The 18,034-nt window shown below is 52.7% G+C and overlaps 1 pseudogene across 1 annotated transcript in view; it reads right to left on the bottom strand.

Moving 5' to 3' along the window:
• Nucleotides 1–17,287, bottom strand: part of LOC146838987 (uncharacterized) — a 61,673-nt pseudogene extending 44,386 nt beyond the window's left edge. The window contains exon 1 of the transcript XR_014960749.1: nucleotides 17,124–17,287. The product of XR_014960749.1 is annotated as an uncharacterized LOC146838987 (transcript). The remainder of the gene's footprint in view (nucleotides 1–17,123) is intronic.
• Between the last annotated feature and the right edge of the window lie 747 nt (nucleotides 17,288–18,034).

The following is an 18,034-nucleotide window of genomic DNA, read 5'->3' as shown; positions in this document are numbered from 1 at the left end:
CCATCCAGGTGATCTTATTCACACTGATCAAATGGGCTTTATACCTAAACGCAGTATGATCCCTAACATTCGCCAAATGCTCCATTCCTCATTAGTGGACCATCCTAAAGCACTAGTGATCGGCACTGACACAGAGACAGCATGTGACTCTCTGTCCTGAGACTTTCTTTATGCTACTCTGGCCCGCATGGGACTGGGGAATGGCTTCCTCACCTGGACACGTCTGCTATATTTGCCCCTGATGTCTCGGGTCTGAAATGGGGTGTGATATCAGCACCCGGTAGGATAGAGACCGATGCCACACAGGGTTGCCCGCTGTCGCCAGTGCCATTTGCCTTGGCTGTTGAGCCTCTGGCCCTGATGCTCTGTACCACCGATCATTATCGAGGATTAGTGATTGACGACCACCCCATCTATATCTCCCTATATGGGGATGATCTATAAGTGTACCAGCGTGGGGAACACGCAAATGTGGATCACACATTTAGCGCTTTGGATGATTTCAGCCAGATGTCGGGAGTCCAGGTGAATTGGGATAAGTTGAATGCATTCCCGAAACATGCTACGACAACAGCCTGAAGCAGGATCTCGAATTACCATATAGAACACAATAGGCCCCACCTGCCAATCTGTTAAATTGGCCAAACTGTCCCAGCTGTTCTTTTTTTATGGTAGGCCCAAAATGTCTCTCTTTCTCTCTCAACACATCTCCTCAGCGAGGCGCAGCTCCCCCATGCCTCCCCTCCCTCGTTGTGCCAACAACCTCTGTTCATCTTGGTCAACAACAGCCCAAAAATCCCCTCTCCCTTACCCACAAAAACCACAACAACACGGAACTTAGTAACGTGAGAGGAAAGCGTGGGACAACAGGCCACTTTCACATCTCCTAATTTCTCAATTTATCATAATTATTTCAGCCAGCTTGCCTTATCGAAACTTACGACAGCTACATGGCGTGCCAATATCACCTATAACCTTCTAATTTATTCAGCTTTTTAAGGGTTCTGAGAAATGATGCTAAACGATTTCGATAAACAATGTCTAAATAGAGGCAGGATTTGCGTACCATTGACGTAGACAAAATGTCAAAATATGAACTTGCGGTTTAACAGTTCTGCATTAAAAGACTTTAAAAACATCTGCCCACTGTCCATACGTTGGATTTACCCTATTGTGTTCGTGAGTCACATGCGGGTTCTCCTTCATCGATCGTTAGTGCACATTATAGAATTCTTGTCTTAATATTGAATATTTGCAAATGTATTTTTAGCTAGCATTCTCTTTGCACATGCTTCACTTGTCAGGGAATGTATTTTTCTCCATGTGTGATTTAAAGGTATGATTTTCTCTCTGCATTTACCAAACAATATATTTTTCTCACAACACTTTAAAGTGATCATATTTCACAGAATGCTATTCTTCTTTCAATATTGCATTGAACTATTTCATTATATGGTCATGTCCTATCTTTAGTGTGCATTGTGTTCCATTTTGTCTTTGCTAACACACAGTAGTTCATTATTGCATTTAAAGTGTTTCTTTACACTTCATGTTGGAAGTGGTTTCCTTGTAATAATCACGTGTAGACAAACTTGATTCAATTTCTATCATGTACACATGTGTTTTCTCTATTTAAGCGCAGCCCCCCGGTACAAGTTAAGCTGCCCAGAATTATCTACTTGTAACATCTGGCGACCACCGAACGGACGTACTAGGTTTCGAGCCGCATCCTGTGACAGCGGGCGGAGTGGTTGCCTTCCGAGCTTTCTCCTGACTGAGCAGCCACAGCGAGCCTTCGGGTAAGAACATAAGTTAAAGAGTATATTCTTCTCTTGCGCTTTTGGTCTTCCCCAGGTGGCTTATCTGACTGTCTTGGTGGATTCTGTCTCTCTGGCGGTCGCTCTGTCCGCTGCTCACAGTTCTTAGTCTTCTACTGGCATCTTGCTACGTAAACGAATTACTCATCTCTTACCACGTGTAAACAGCCATTGAGTCAGGTGCTGCTGCACCCGTTTTTAACTGTTTGAATTCCGTGGTTTTCAATGTATACTTATGTTTGATATTAGATAGCGTTGTAGGCCTCTGTAGGGGCGCTATGTGAATTGGTGCTCTGTGGCGCTATGTGAACTGGCCCTCTGTGGCGCTATGTGAATTGGCCCTCTGTGGCGCTATGTGAATTGGCCCTCTGTGGCGCTTTGTGAACTGGCCCTCTGTGGCGCTATGTGAATTGGCCCTCTGTGGCATTATGTGAATTGGCCCTCTATGGCGCTATGTGAAGTGGCGCTGTGGCGCTATGTGAATTGGCCCTCTGTGGCGCTATGTGAATTGGCCCTCAGTGGCGCTATGTGAATTGGCCCTCTGTGGCGCTATGTGAATTGGCCCTCTGTGGCGCTATGTGAATTGGCCCTCAGTGGCGCTATGTGAATTGGCCCTCACTGGCGCTATGTGAATTGGCCCTCACTGGCGCTATGTGAATTGGCCCTCTGTGGCGCTATGTGAATTGGCCCTCAGTGGCGCTATGTGAATTGGCCCTCAGTGGCGCTATGTGAACTGGCCCGCTGTGGCTCTATGTGAACTGGCCCGCTGTGGCGCTATGTGAATTGGCCCTCAGTGGCGCTATGTGAATTGGCCCTCTGTGGCGCTATGTGAACTGGCCCTCTGTGGCGCTATGTGAATTGGCCCTCTGTGGCGCTATGTGAACTGGCCCTCTGTGGCTCTATGTGAACTGGCCCTCTGTGGCTCTATGTGAATTGGCCCTCAGTGGCGCTATGTGAATTGGCCCTCAGTGGCGCTATGTGAATTGGCCCTCTGTGGCGCTATGTGAACTGGCCCGCTGTGGCTCTATGTGAATTGGCCCTCTGTGGCGCTATGTGAATTGGCCCTCTGTGGCGCTATGTGAACTGGCCCTCTGTGGCGCTATGTGAACTGGCCCGCTGTGGCGCTATGTGAACTGGCCCTCTGTGGCTCTATGTGAACTGGCCCTCTGTGGCTCTATGTGATCGACCCCTGTGCCGAAGGGGAAACCTTCCTATCTGCTTAGCTACCAGTAAAAGAAAGTGGTTTGTTTCCTGGTTTCTTGGTGTTAAAGTGAAACGCGAGCACGTTAATTTTTACTTTTAGCAAGGTTATTTTAAACCCATTGTTTGTCTGTAGACATTCAGGCAGACAGGGGTGAGTGAGCGAGCAAATATTTTTCTGGTTTCATATTCGTACGCGTGCACATACTGTGTTTTACATTTTGCATCTAGTATCATTGAAGTGTGATCAGTTTTTGGTTGTATCCTCTTTTTCCTTGTGACTTTTCGCATGAATTTTGGTTACCTTTTGAATAAAGTATCTGTGCCTGGTGCACCGACTTTTTATGAACCTAGTGAGATCACCAACAACTAGACTTGTAAATGTCTTTTTAATATGTATATTGTTAGTTCACTGTGAATAATAGTGTTACATAGCCACACCCTGCCCTGCCCTGGTTCAGTCTGACCTATGTGGCGCAGCACCACATTTAACTAAAAACAAGTCACCTTCAGGTAACTGACCACGTAATGAACAACAACCCACCCCAAATTGCTGAGACAGTTCTGCACGCCTTGAATGGCCGACCAGTGTCTGTTTATAATAGCATCACAGAATCATTGTCCCCTATAAGCCAAAATCATGGTGACCTCATTTCAATTGTGTGGAATATATCGGGAATACACCTTCCCCCACATTAGAAGTAAGGTTGTCGGCACTTGATTTAACACAACTACCCATCGTCTGCAGGGCCCCCGCCAACCCCCAACCTAAGCCACAAGCTCCAGATACCATACGTCCAGACCTGGACTGCCCCCATTGCCCACATACTTCTTCCACTGCTGAGGAAACGCGCTATACACCATTCCTATCATCCTCTTCCCCAGTGGGGATTAGCGATTGGGAGTCCTCCATAGAATCTGCTTACTCAGTAGAACAGACTGAGGATGCCCAAAGTCGTCCCGATATAGTGCGTCCAGGGACACCCACATATTCCGCATCTAGGTCTGCCAGTGTAACGGACCAAGAAGACTCTCTCTGCAAACAACCCACCTCTGGTGCACCCCCATTGTCCTCCAGCAATTGGTGGTTTCACACTAGCAGACACATGAGCAGAATCATGAGCTGTACAGTGTACAAAGCACGGGACAAAATCAATGTACATATTATCTTAGTAGCTCCAGGCTTGGAGATACCAACAGTGTTATCTAGTTCATGGCCAAGGAACCCACTCCAAAGTACGATTGCCACTGCCTGCTTCAGCAGCCAGCTTCAGTTCCCTAATTTTTCTCCTGGAGAGGTATATTCAGGACCACAGGAGACGGAATTAAGAGAGAGCATATACTTTACCGTCCTTCAGGCAATAGGAGAAGTACTTGTGAGAGACCTTGATCCAAGTATTTGAAGGGAATAAGCCTAAGTAGGGTGTGTGTCCCCACAGCAGTACACTAACTACATTAGTATGGCCACTCCCTTACAATACGTATTGCAAAACTTTACAGATCAAGAACAGCACATAATTAAACACTGTAAAGAGCTCCACAAGTACACGAAAAATATGACTCACCCTTGGCTGCTTGAAGGTACCTTTGACCGTGCAGCCCTAGAACACGCCACAACATTCCTGGAAGCGAAATATTCAGGGTCCAAACTCAAAAAACGTAAAAATACCCTAGCATTATTTCACATTTTCAAAGAAACAGCTGAACCCACTTTAATGTCCACCGCCCCTCCACCGGCGTATTATGTAGGAGGAATGTACCCTGCCCTTCCCGTAGATTCGGATATAGGGCTAGCATTAAAGGACAAACATTCCATGGGGATGTATCCTGCAGTAAATATCAATACAGATTTAGAGCCCAGATCGAATGACCAAACAGCCATAGGCTACTCTGGCAGGAGTCCAGAAGACACCCTTACTCAACAAAGTGATCAGTCAATGGATCGCACCTTAACACCACCATCTCTCACCGCCCAGAACTCAACAATAGCGAACGCAGTAGCAGGACTGCCAGGCCAGATAGACGCGCTGTTCACTTTCAAACTCACACCAGCGCACAATAACACAGCACAACAAATAGAAGAGGATGAAGAGTGCGATAGACTATCAAATGTTGCGCACTCCACCTGGCACACCTCACGCTCTGGTCCACACGCATCCTTCAGTGAAGAGCAGCACCATCTATCTAATGACCAACCGCCAGTCCTTCGTAGGGAATATAGGGCTGAGGGGCAAGATTCACCGGAAATAATTACTGAGTCACAGATAAGCGAATGGATACAGAACCACGCACAACAGTCATCTTCTTCCGTTCCTAAGCAGCCTTTTCCCACTAATCCCAGTATTTTTCCCCTCACTAAACACCACCACCCCCCCAGCCCACAATGTCAACTAAATAAGAAATCACCTTCAGCTGCCTCTTTCCAATGTGAGGACAGGTCCCTACTGTGGGATCACCCACTGCTAACATCCATTCCAGGGATAGTGAATAGGAGCTACCTAATGATGTATTTTCTCAGACGCCCTTCAATAGGTGGAGAAGTGAGCGACATCTAAATACAAGTACCAATGGTGTCACATTTAATGAGCCCAGCACTACTGTGATACCAGAAAGTAGGTCGCCTAGCCCCACTACTAATGCTGCAGCTGTGAGACACATGTCACTGGAAGCAGAACAAGCATGCCAACACCTTCCTAAGCTTACGCATTTGTTAAATGGTGTGACCATCGCTGCTCCCCACTCTCAGGAGGATGCAGGGCCTGACACACAGTTACAGCAGACACTACACACAGATACTCCTGAAATAACACAGGGTGCGACAGGGCCACATAGGACTGAAAAGTGCCTTTCAAACACGCCCCAGACAAAAGTACCTACTACCACTTTGAACCCCTTTCTCTCGCCCCTACCATCAAAACCCACCCTCGGTCTAATGAGCTACGCAGAACAAACACTGCTCCATGACATAGGGGAAGCAAGAAGTAAGAGGAGGAAAAAGACTGAAATAGAGCAATTGCAAATTTTATGGACTCATGGTAAGCCGGATGACATGCAGTATGATGTTGTTAGAAAGGGTTCCCCGGGGAGGCTGCGGAATGGGTTCCTGACCACCCTGAGGCCCACCCTTCCCAGATATAGGCCGAGCAAGAGCAGGGAGGCCCTTCCTGGAAGGGTCTCGCACCTAGGATCGCACGCCCTGTGCTACTTTCTCTTCGGATAGAGGGACACCACACAGTAGTCGGTATTAGGCTTTTATCGGTAGTTGTCAGGGATCTTTATGATCCGGCAGGCAGGTGCAGAATTAATGCCACAAGCGGCAGCGATGTTGTGATGAGGAAAAAGGGGTAGCGGGACAGTCTTTCAATTAGTGTCTCTGCGAGGTATCCGGCGCACAGCTCTCAATCCTCGAGCTGAGGGGATGTTGCTTCTCTCGGAGATCTCGGCCGATTCTCTTGGAGGAGCGGGCCGCGAGTCACTCAGCAGGCACCGGAGGTTCTTAGTTCAGGGAGCCGCGACGGCGTCAGCAGGGCTCAGATGGTTCAGAGTTCGGGGAGCCGCGACAGCGTCAGCAGGGCTCAGATGGTTCAGCGTTCGGGGAGCCGCGACAGCGTCAGCAGGGCTCAGATGGTTCAGAGTTCGGGGAGCCGCGTCAGCGTCAGCAGGGCTCAGATGGTTCAGAGTTCGGGGAGCCGCGACAGCGTCAGCAGGGCTCAGATGGTTCAGAGTTCGGGGAGCCGCGACAGCGTCAGCAGGGCTCAGATGGTTCAGAGTTCGGGTAGCGTTTCTTCTGTTCGGGGAGCGATCGAGCCGCGACCAGGTCCGCAGGCTCTCGTCAGTCCAGGTCTTCTCTGCCTCTCGTCCCTTCAGCACCCCTTGTTATACTCCCCCTCCTCTTTGAAGTCCGGAGTCCTCGCGGAGAGGGGTCTCGTGCCTGGGGGCGAGGTGTCGGGGTTTCCTGTCGCTCAGCCCCTTGTTCTATTCAGATGTGTCCGGGAGGGACCCCAGACGCCCAGCAGGAGAGGCGCCCGCTCGCCGGGGGCCGGGTGGCCGATCGAAACCTCCCTCGGGAAGAGTCCAGAGGTGTGACAGAGTCGGCGCCTCTCGGTCTGGTTTGGGGGGGGGTTTCGCTCTCCCTCGGCCGGGCATGCGTGTTGGGGATCTCGTCGCCCCTCGGGATGTTGGTCCACGGAGGCCGGGAGGCCGTGTCCATGAGGTTCGGCGTGGTTGTCATGTAACTTGCTGGTCGGGAGGGCCCACGCCACGAGGCCGGTCTCACACGTGCCCCCCCCAGCTGAAAGGCGGGGAGAACTACCCATCCACTTGGGAGTTCTCCTCGCTGAAGCGGAAGAATCGGGACAGGCCGTCCGTGTTGGCGTGGTCAGTCCCGGGGCGATGTTCCACAGTGAAATCCATTCCCTGGAGAGAGATGGACCAGCGTAGCAGCTTGGGGTTTTCCCCTCGCATCTGCATCAACCACCGCAGGGGTCGATGGTCCGTTTGCACTCGGAAGTGTGTTCCGAACAGGTAGGGCCGTAGCTTTTTGAGGGCCCAGACTACGGCGAACGTCTCACGTTCAATCGTGCTCCACCGCTGTTCTCGGGGCAGTAACCTTCGGCTGATGAAGGCTATGGGCTGATCTATGCCCTTGTCGTCATATTGTGAGAGGACTGCCCCAATGCCGTGTTCCGAGGCGTCCGTCTGGACCACAAACTCCTGGGCGTAGTCGGGTGCTTTGAGTACTGGATCCGCGCACATTGCGGCCTTTAGGGTGTCGAACGCCTCCTGGCAGGCGGGAGTCCAGTGTACTTTCTTGGGGTGTTTTTTGGAGGTTAGCTCTGTGAGAGGGCCTGCGATGCTGCCATAGTTTTTAATGAACCTTCGGTAGTAGCCGGTGAGGCCCAGGAAAGCTCGGACTTCTGTTTGGGTGGTAGGGGGTTCCCAGGACAAGATGGCGTCGATCTTCGGCTGGAGGGGGGCGACCTGCCCACTCCCCACTTGGTGCCCCAGATAAGTTACGGAGCAGTGCTCAATTTGACATTTGCCAGCTTTGATGGTGAGGCCGGCCCGGCGTAGAGCCAGCAGGACTTGACGGAGGTGCTGGAGGTGCTCGGGCCACTGGGAGCTGAAGACCGCTATGTCGTCAAGGTATGCTGCGCTGAACCCTTCTAGTCCGGCCAGGACCCTGTTCACCAGCCGCTGGAAGGTGGCCGGGGCATTTTTCATTCCGAACGGCATCACCCTAAAGCGGTAGTGCCCATCCGGGGTGGAGAAGGCGGAGCGCTCCTTGGCTCCCTCGATGAGGGCAATCTGCCAGTACCCACTGGTCAGGTCGAAGGTGCTGAGGTAGCAGGCGGCCCCAAGGCGGTCAATGAGTTCGTCGGCACGGGGGATAGGGTGAGCGTCTGCTCGGGTGACCGCATTGAGGCCTCGGTAGTCCACGCAGAATCTCAACTCGGGGGCAACACCCGGGGTAGTCGCCTCCGGAACCAGGACTACCGGGCTAGCCCAGGGGCTGTCGGAGGGTTCAATCACCCCAAGGTCCAGCATCTTTGTTACCTCGGCCTGGATGCAGGTCCGGACCCGATCAGGGACCTGGTAGGCCCGATGTCTCACTGGCGGGCTGTCCCCGGTGTCCACGTCGTGGACACACCAGCTGGTGACCCCGGGGGTCAGGGAGAAGAGATCCGCGAACTGCCCAAGTAGCTGGCGGCAGTCGTTGGTCTGTTGGGCTGTGAGGGCGGTCGACAGTTTCACCCCCTCCACGGATCCATCGGCTTCCTTCGCCCCCAGGAGGTCTGGGAGGGGCTCGGTGTCTTCTTCGGCCCCATCGTCGGTGGCCAGGAGTAGACTCAATTCGGTCCGCACAAAGTGGGGCTTGAGGCGGTTCACATGGAGAACCCGGAGGGGGTTCCGCGGGGACTGCACATAGATGAGATAGGTGACTTGGCTCTTCCGCTCGACCACCTTGAAGGGCCCAGTCCATTTATCTTGGAGAGCGCAGGGTCTCACCGGGGCCATGACCCAGACTTGTTGGCCCGGCTGAAACTCGACCAGCGTAGCATTCTGGTCATACCAGCGCTTCATCTCTTCTTGACTGGCCTCGAGGTTTGCTTCTGCGAGTTCCCTGAATTTTCGGGTTTGGTTGCGGAGCGCTAGGATGTATCGGAACACGTCTGGAGGGGTCCCCCGGGGGGTTGCTTCCCACCCCTCCTTGACCAGGCTCAGGGGTCCTCGGACGGGGTGTCCATATAACAGTTCGAATGGGCTGAACCCCAGGGATTTTTGGGGGACCTCCCGGTAGGCAAACAGGAGACATGGGAGGAGGACGTCCCACCTCCGGCGTAGGGGTTCCTCGAGGCCCATGATCATCCCCTTCAGTGTCTTGTTAAAGCGTTCGACTAGGCCGTTTCCTTGGGGGTGGTACGGTGTGGTGAACTTGTACGATACTCCGCACTGCTGCCAGAGGGACTTCATATATCGGGAGATAAAGTTCGTCCCCCGGTCACTCACGACTTCGCGGGGGAAGCCCATGCGGGAGAAGATCCCCATCAAGGCCCGGCCCACCACGGGGGCCGTTACGGTGCGGAGAGGGATGGCTTCGGGGTAACGGGTGGCATGCTCCACCAGGACGAGGATGAACCGGTGGCCCTGGGCGGTCTTAGGGTCCAGTGGTCCGACAATGTCGATTCCTACCCGCTCAAAGGGGGTACTGACGACGGGGAAGGGTTGGAGCGGAGCCTTGCGCTTGCCCCCACTCTTTCCGCTGGCCTGGCACGTGGGGCAGGATTTGCAGTGGGCCTCCACATTGGCTCGCATCTTGGGACAGTAGAAGTGGGTGACGAGTCGCTGGTATGTCTTATCTTGGCCTAAGTGTCCGGCCAGAGGCACATCATGGGCCAGGCCCAGGAGAAGACTTCGGAAGCGTAGGGGTACTACTAGTACTCGGGCCGATCCCAACTCGGCCGACTTCTGTTCACTGTACAGCAGTCCGTTCTCCCAGTATACCCAGTGGGTGCCAGTCTGGTCGCTGGCTGCTTGGGCCTCGGCCTGTTGTCGGGGTCCAATGAGGGACGGGCAGGTGGATTGTTCTTGGCAGAACTCTTCACGGGAGGGGCCCCCTTCGCAGGGCCACGGGGCTAGTTCTGGCAAGTCCCCGAGTTGGGTCGGTGTTGCGGGGTCGGAAGGCCCGGATTCTTCGCTGGGAGCGGTTGGTTCCTCCAGGAGGGGGTCGTTGGCCTCTGGTGGGGTATCCTGGCTCTCGGGGGTGGTGGCGGTGTTCAGGGGCATGGCCTCTCCCCCCTCGGAGGAAGGTGCCCGGAGAGTCATCGAGCGCGTGGTGGCGCATACCCACTCGGGTAGGCCCATCATTTCTAGGTGGGCCCTTCGCTCCACTTGTCCCCACGGGGAGTTCTCCAGGTCGTTGCCCAGGAGGCAGTCCACGGGCTGGGAGGTTCTGACCGCTACCTTTAACTTGCCGGTGACTCCCCCCCATTCGAAGGGGACTAGGGCCATCCGGCAGAGGCTCTCGGAATTGTCTGATGAGATAACGGGGCAAAAGGCGTCAGGCAGGATTTGGTCCTCAGAAATCAGGTGACAGTGGACCGCCGTGACACTCGCCCCCGTGTCCCGGAGCCCCTCGATGCGGTGACCATTGACCGTCACCTGCTGTCGGTACTTCTTCGTGTTGGCGGGCAGGGGCGTTCCAGGGACCATCTCCCGGTCCCCTAGGAAGACCAAAGCCATGGCGGCTGGTTCCCATTCTTCGGACTCTTCCATCTCTTCTCCCAGGGCTACAGAGGCCATCTGCCGAGCCGGCGGGGTTGTGGTGGTGGTCCGCTGGTACTGGGGACACTGAGGGTCACTGGCATAGTGTCCGGTCTGCTGGCAGCGGAAACATGTGATCCTCCCCCGGGGTCCCGGCCTCCCTGGTGGCCCAGTGCTGGCCGGAGGCGGAGCTGGGAAGGGCGGAGATTGTCCTCGGGGAGGGCTGCGCGGGGGTCCCCCCGGGAGCTCCCTTTGCCGGCTGTGGTTCCCTCCGCCCCTCTGGCGGGGGGGTCCCTGATTGTGGCGACCGTAGTCTCCCACGGGGCCCCGGGAGGTCCGGGTGTTCACCCACCGGTCCGCTTCGACAGCCAGTTTCCGAGGGTCTGTGAGTTTGCTGTCCAGGAGGTGCTGGCGCAGCTCTACGAAGCAATAAGCGGCCAAGTGTTCCCATGCGATCAGGTCGAACAGCTCCTCAAAGGTGGAGACCTTGCTGCCCTTGATCCATCCGTCCAAGGCCCGGCTGTAAAAGTTCACGTACTCCACCCATGTGGTACCGGGTATCTTTTTGCAGTCTCTAAACCGTTGCCGGTACATTTCAGGGGTGAGCCCATATCTGGCTACCAGGGCCTCTTTCATGTGGCTGTAGGAGTTCATCACGGTGGAGGGCAGGTCCAGCAGGGTATCTCTCCCCTCGCTCAGGAACCGGCCCCACAGCCCAGCCCCCCAGTCTTTCTGCGGGACTCGGTGGGAGGTCATGGCGACTTCGTAGGCCTTGAACCATTGCTGAATGTCGTCGTTCTTATAGTACTCTTTCACCACATCTTTGGGGATGTGGACCTTTGGTTCCACGGTGGAGGAGGTGGGTTGCGTTTCCGAGGGTCGGGTCTCCGCCCGCTTGGCCTGCAGCTCGATCTCCTTCAGGCTGCGTTCGTGCTCTAGTTGGAGTTTCTTTTCTTCGTGTTCTCTCTGTCTTTTCTTTTCTTCTAGTTCCCCGTGTAGGCGTAATTGTTCCACTGCTAGTTTTTTCTCAGCTAGTTTTATCTCTCCTTCGATTTTTAGTTTTGCTAGTTCCAGTTCGTGGTTGCGACTTCTTTCTCGGTTCGCTAGTTCCTCTGGGGATAGGCCCCCCTCGGGAGCGCCGTTCCTCCCTGGGCTGCTTCGTGGTTCGTTGGGGTGCTCTCCTTCTGCTTGTGACCGGGGAGTTTCTGCCTCGACCCAGGTCTTTAATGCCCCCTGGAAGTCCTCTTTCGTGCTTAGTCCGGTGGTAGCGATTCCAAAGTCTTTGCAAAATTGTTTCAGTTCTCGGTGCGTGTACGATTCTAACTGGTCCTTTTGAAATGCCGTGCTTGGGTTGGTGCCTGCGGCACCTAGGGAAGTTTCTCCTTCCATTCTTCTTGGTGGTGCGTCAGCCGTTTACTGCACGATCTCTAGGTGTTGGCTCAGATCCCGTCGCCTGCCACCAAATGTTAGAAGGGGTTCCCCGGGGAGGCTGCGGAATGGGTTCCTGACCACCCTGAGGCCCACCCTTCCCAGATATAGGCCGAGCAAGAGCAGGGAGGCCCTTCCTGGAAGGGTCTCGCACCTAGGATCGCACGCGCTGCGCTACTTTCTCTTCGGATAGAGGGACACCACACAGTAGTCGGTATTAGGCTTTTATCGGTAGTTGTCAGGGATCTTTATGATCCGGCAGGCAGGTGCAGAATTAATACCACAAGCGGCAGCGATGTTGTGATGAGGGAAAAGGGGTAGCGGGACAGTCTTTCAATTAGTGTCTCTGCGAGGTATCCGGCGCACAGCTCTCAATCCTCGAGCTGAGGGGATGTTGCTTCTCTCGGCGATCTCGGCCGATTCTCTTGGAGGAGCGGGCCGCGAGTCACTCAGCAGGCACCGGAGGTTCTTAGTTCAGGGAGCCGCGACGGCGTCAGCAGGGCTCAGATGGTTCAGAGTTCGGGGAGCCGCGACAGCGTCAGCAGGGCTCAGATGGTTCAGCGTTCGGGGAGCCGCGACAGCGTCAGCAGGGCTCAGATGGTTCAGAGTTCGGGGAGCCGCGACAGCGTCAGCAGGGCTCAGATGGTTCAGAGTTCGGGTAGCGTTTCTTCTGTTCGGGGAGCGATCGAGCCGCGACCAGGTCCGCAGGCTCTCGTCAGTCCAGGTCTTCTCTGCCTCTCGTCCCTTCAGCACCCCTTGTTATACTCCCCCTCCTCTTTGAAGTCCGGAGTCCTCGCGGAGAGGGGTCTCGTGCCTGGGGGCGAGGTGTCGGGGTTTCCTGTCGCTCAGCCCCTTGTTCTATTCAGATGTGTCCGGGAGGGACCCCAGACGCCCAGCAGGAGAGGCGCCAGCTCGCCGGGGGCCGGGTGGCCGATCGAAACCTCCCTCGGGAAGAGTCCAGAGGTGTGACAGAGTCGGCGCCTCTCGGTCTGGTTTTGGGGGGGTTTCGCTCTCCCTCAGGCCGGGCATGCGTGTTGGGGATCTGGTCGGCCCTCGGGATGTTGGTCCACGGAGGCCGGGAGGCCGTGTCCACGAGGTTCGGCGTGGTTGTCGTGTAACTTGCTGGTCGGGAGGGCCCACGCCACGAGGCCGGTCTCACAGATGTCATAGGTACAGCGTCATTACGCTCTGTCAGACAGAGAAGTCAACGCAATTTGATGCTGTTTGGCAAACCAATGCCATCACCCTATACCGAATTAACACCCAATGACATAGTAACACTCAGAGAGGAGTCTGACTTTTATGTCAGGCCCTTCTCTGATAATTTGGCACCCACAACATTTGGCCACGGCACAAGACTGCATCCTATATAGAGAGGCAGATGAAGATTGGGACTACGCCTACATATGACCCTACCTTGCATGCACCACTAGACATACCAGACACTAGGGTAACACGCCAAATGCCCCTACTGTTCGAACACGCCAATGCCCCGCCTGTCTATGTTCCATGGTCTCAAATGGACAAAGACAATTTGAAGAAACAGCTCCCCCCAGTGACAGAGGGTGCCGGCAAATGGATAGCGGCCCTGGAAAAGAATACTGCAGGTGTTAGCTTAGGAATAGGGGATATGAAGAGTCTGCTCATCTCCATCATGGGGGAAGAAGCAGAGGACATATTCAAAAGCGTCAGCGCTAACAAAATTACAATGACTGAAACGCAGTATGATCGGGAGACGTTTCACAAAATAAGAGCACACGTCTGGGCCCAACTGCGTAGAAAATTTTCGTATGTCCCGGACATTGGGTCTCTCCTGTCACAGACAATGCAAGCAAAGGAGGATCCAGTCGACTTTATTTCAAGAATTAAGGTAAAATGGCATCAGAAGTTAGGAGATAAATGGAACGCAGCAGCAGGGAATGGTAGGTTTTTCTACCACATGGTAAAGAAAGGACTTCCAACTGACATACAGGACAAGTTAGATGGAATTGTAGCAATGGAAGCCAAACCCTGGCCTGAGATACAGGACCACATTATCCACCTCTGCAAAAAGAAACAGGAAAAGGACAAGAATAGACAACAAGATATTGAGAATGCAGCCGCAAAATGAGTGCAGTAGAAGCTTAATAAGAAAAAAGATCTTCCAGACACAGTCATGCTCCACAAAATGTCCTAAATGCTTTAGCAGGTAACCCACAGGTAGCTGCACCACCCATACAGGCCCAGGCTCAGCCCCCTATGACTACGCACAACAACAGTCATATGGCAATACACAGCAGCAACAATATTATGGAAACCAGCAGATGGGGCCTAGAAATACAGGTATGCACGGCAGAGGTAGAGGGCTGGGACAACAAAGGTACTCACAACAGCCAGACCAACGGGTATGCTACTATTGTAAACAACCAGGACACTTCGCAAGAGAATGTCAGGAAATAATGCGAAGTGAAAGGGGGGGGGGGAGGGGGTGACAGTCAGGGGACTACAGCAAATGCAGCCTATCCAATACCAGCCACAGCAAATGCAGCCTATTCAAAAGCAACAGCAGCAAAAGCAGTCACAACAAGTTCAGCCTCAGCTAATACAGTCCTATCTCCCACCAATACAGCAACAGCCTATGCAGCAGCAACTGCAGCTACAGGCCCCTGCAATTACACAGTTACAGGTGCCCGTACTCCAAGCTTACAACAACCACAAACAACTATGTACCAAATGGCGCCCCAAGTACAAGCGTTCACGCCTCAGGGAGGCACAGTGCTATCCCCTACCAATCCATTTCAGTTCAGTTCAGTAATCTTTATTTCGGTTTAAAAAAAACATAAAAGATATATGTTGGACTTGGCCCTTTTTGCAGGGTCATCCCTGAACATTTTGCCTTCCTCCTGTATTTTGTCTGTTTTATGACTCTGGGAACTTTACCACTGCTGATCAGTGCTAAAGTGCATATGCTCTCCCTATTGTAAATTGATTTATTAATTAGTGATTCCATGATTGGCTGGTTTGGTTTATCTGTCAGACCCTAGTACAGTGCACCAGGAGTGCCCAGGGCTTGTAAACCAAATGATGCTGGTGGGCTTGCAGCACTGGTTGTGCCACCCACGGAAGCAGCCTTGTAAAACGTGTCTAAGGTCTGCCATTGCAGAGCCTGCGTGCAGTCTGGTACTAGCATGCTGACTGGGCAGTACACCTACTTGCCAGTCCCTAAACCTTCCCTTTTCTTCATATCAGACACCCCTATGGTTGGCCCAAGGGCAGGGTGCATTGTAAGGATAACGTAGGACATGCCCTGGTGTGTGTGGCATGTTCTAATAGTGAATTACAGCCATTTTCGATTTTTCACTATTGCTAGGCTACCTGTTCTCCATAGGCCAGAATGGGCAGTTTGGTTATTCCATTTTATAATCCTACACTGACTCAGGGAACATGGTAGAAAACCAAATAAGCCAATCATGGACACTAAGCAATGTATACACTTTTCATAGGGAGCACTTGCACTGTGGCACTGATTGGCAGTGGCACAGTGCCCTGAGCAGCTAACACGAACAAAACACATGAGGCACATCAGCAAAAAGTGGAAGGGAGACTCACGCCAAGGTGCCAGGTCTAACATGCAGTAAGTTGCAGTGCAGCATGCACAGACTCCTCACAGTGCAGTAAGATGCAGAGCAGTGTGCACAGATTCCTCAAAGTGCAGTAAGATGCAGTGCAGCATGCACAGACTCCTCACAGTGCAGTAAGATGCAGAGCAGTGCAAAGATTCCTCAAAGGGCAGTAAGATGCAGTGCAGCAAGCACAGACACCTCACAGTGCAGTAAGATGCAGAGCAGTGTGTACAGATTCCTCAAAGTGCAGTAAGATGCAGTGCTGCATGCACATACTCCTCATAGTGCAGTAAGGTGCAGAGTAGTTCACAGATTCCTCACTGCGCAATAAGATGCAGTGCACAGACTCATCATAGTGCAGTAAGATGTAGTGCAGCATGCACAGATTTCTCATAGTGCAGTAAGATACAGAGCAGTGCACACAGATCCCCTCTTCAACACAAATGCTGCTCACAAACACCCCCAGGGCCGGAAGAAAACCCCCCCAGAGGCCCCCGGATTGAAGAGCCCATCACAGCCCAGCTCCGGGCATCGATTTCTTCCACGATTATTCAGTCGATTTCTACAAACACAAGAGAAGGTGCTGACAATCTTTTACCTGAGCAGAAACCTGTGCACAGGTTCCTTACAGTGCAGTAAAATGCACTGTACAGATACCTCAGAGTGCAGTAAGATGAAGTGAAGTGCACACACATTCCTCAGTGCAGTAAGATGCAGTGCTGGGTTTACTGATTTCCTATAGAGCAGTAAGATGAAGTGCAGTGTGTACAAATTTGTCATAGTGCAGTAAGATGCAGTGCAGTGCAGAGATTCCTCATAGTGCAGTAAGGTGCAGTGCACCGATTCCTCATAGTGCAGTATGATGCAGTGCACAGATCCCTCAGCGTGCAGTAAGATGCAGTGCAGCGCACAGACCTCTCATAGTGCAGTCAGATGCTGTGCAGTGTGCACCGATTCCTCACAGCGCCGTAAGATGCAGTGCACGTCCCTCACAGTGCAGCAAGATGGATAGCAGTGTGCACAGATTCTTCATAGTGCACTAAGAGGCAGTGCACACAGATTACTTACAGTGCAGTGAAATACAGTGCAGCCTGCACAGATCCCTCAGAGTGCAGTAAAATGCAGTGCTGCAGTGCACGGATCCCCTCTTTAACACAAATGATGCCCACAAACACCCCCAGGGGTGGAAGGAAAGCCCCCCAGAGGCCCCCAGATAGAAGAGCCCAGCTCATTCCGCTCCTGGCAGCGATTCCCTCCAGGATTATTCAGTCTATTTCTACAAACACAGCAGAAGGTGCTGACAATCTCCTACCTGAGCAGAAACCTGTGCAGACATGTCCAGGCTCTCTCCTCCCGCTGGGGGGGGGGGCAGATCTGGGGTCTGTGAGGGTCTGAAGATGAGGGTAACTGCACTGACAGACAGGGGACCTTCCTCCTCTGCACCAGACTGGATACAGAGCACAGAGAGGAAGTGATGTCAGACCGCTGCTGGTGCTGTCTCTGCCGCCGCTGACCCGGAAGAGGAAATCCTTCTCCCTTTAATTCAATGTGTTCTCAGTGGTTTCATCAGCAGGCGAGGAGCGCCCTCTGGTGGCTGCTGACGGAACCGCCGCCTCCAGGCTCCAGACATTTCACACAAACAAACAATTTGTGGCAGGAAAGGCCTGGGGGGGGTTTAGATTTTTAGATGTCATAGACAGAGCTGACACCTAAAACCAGCTGAGATGGCACACTAGTCACAGACATGGATGGTCTAAAGACACATAATACAAATAAAGCAATTACAATCCAGCACGCCACACAGATGCGGCATTACTAGGCTGTCAGGGCAATGGATATGCAGTTTGTTTTAATTTCAGGGATTATTCATTTTAGGGAATCTCGGTTGTGTTAATGTATTTTTATAATTGCGTTGGCTGGTCTGTTTTAAAACAGGTTTGAGTGGTAGCCTGACTCGTGCACAAGCTAATAGGTAAACACAGAGTTGAATAATATTTGTTTTGGGTGAGTGTCCGAGATGGTATTTATGTATTATGTATATTATACAGTTTGATTATGAGAATGCTTACATTAATTCAGGAGTGGAGTTTTAAGTGTGATTGTATATTTCATGGCGTAAAACATTCGCTTTCTAGGATTGAACATTTAGGAACGGGATATAGATTGTGGGGATGGATTGTGGATAGAACTGAGCAGGATTTAACCACTTGGATGTTCCATAGG

The sequence above is a fragment of the Triturus cristatus genome, chromosome 4_2 (genome assembly GCF_964204655.1).
Source record: "Triturus cristatus chromosome 4_2, aTriCri1.1, whole genome shotgun sequence".
NCBI lineage: Eukaryota > Metazoa > Chordata > Amphibia > Caudata > Salamandridae > Triturus > Triturus cristatus.
This window is presented reverse-complemented; position numbering and strand designations above follow the sequence as displayed.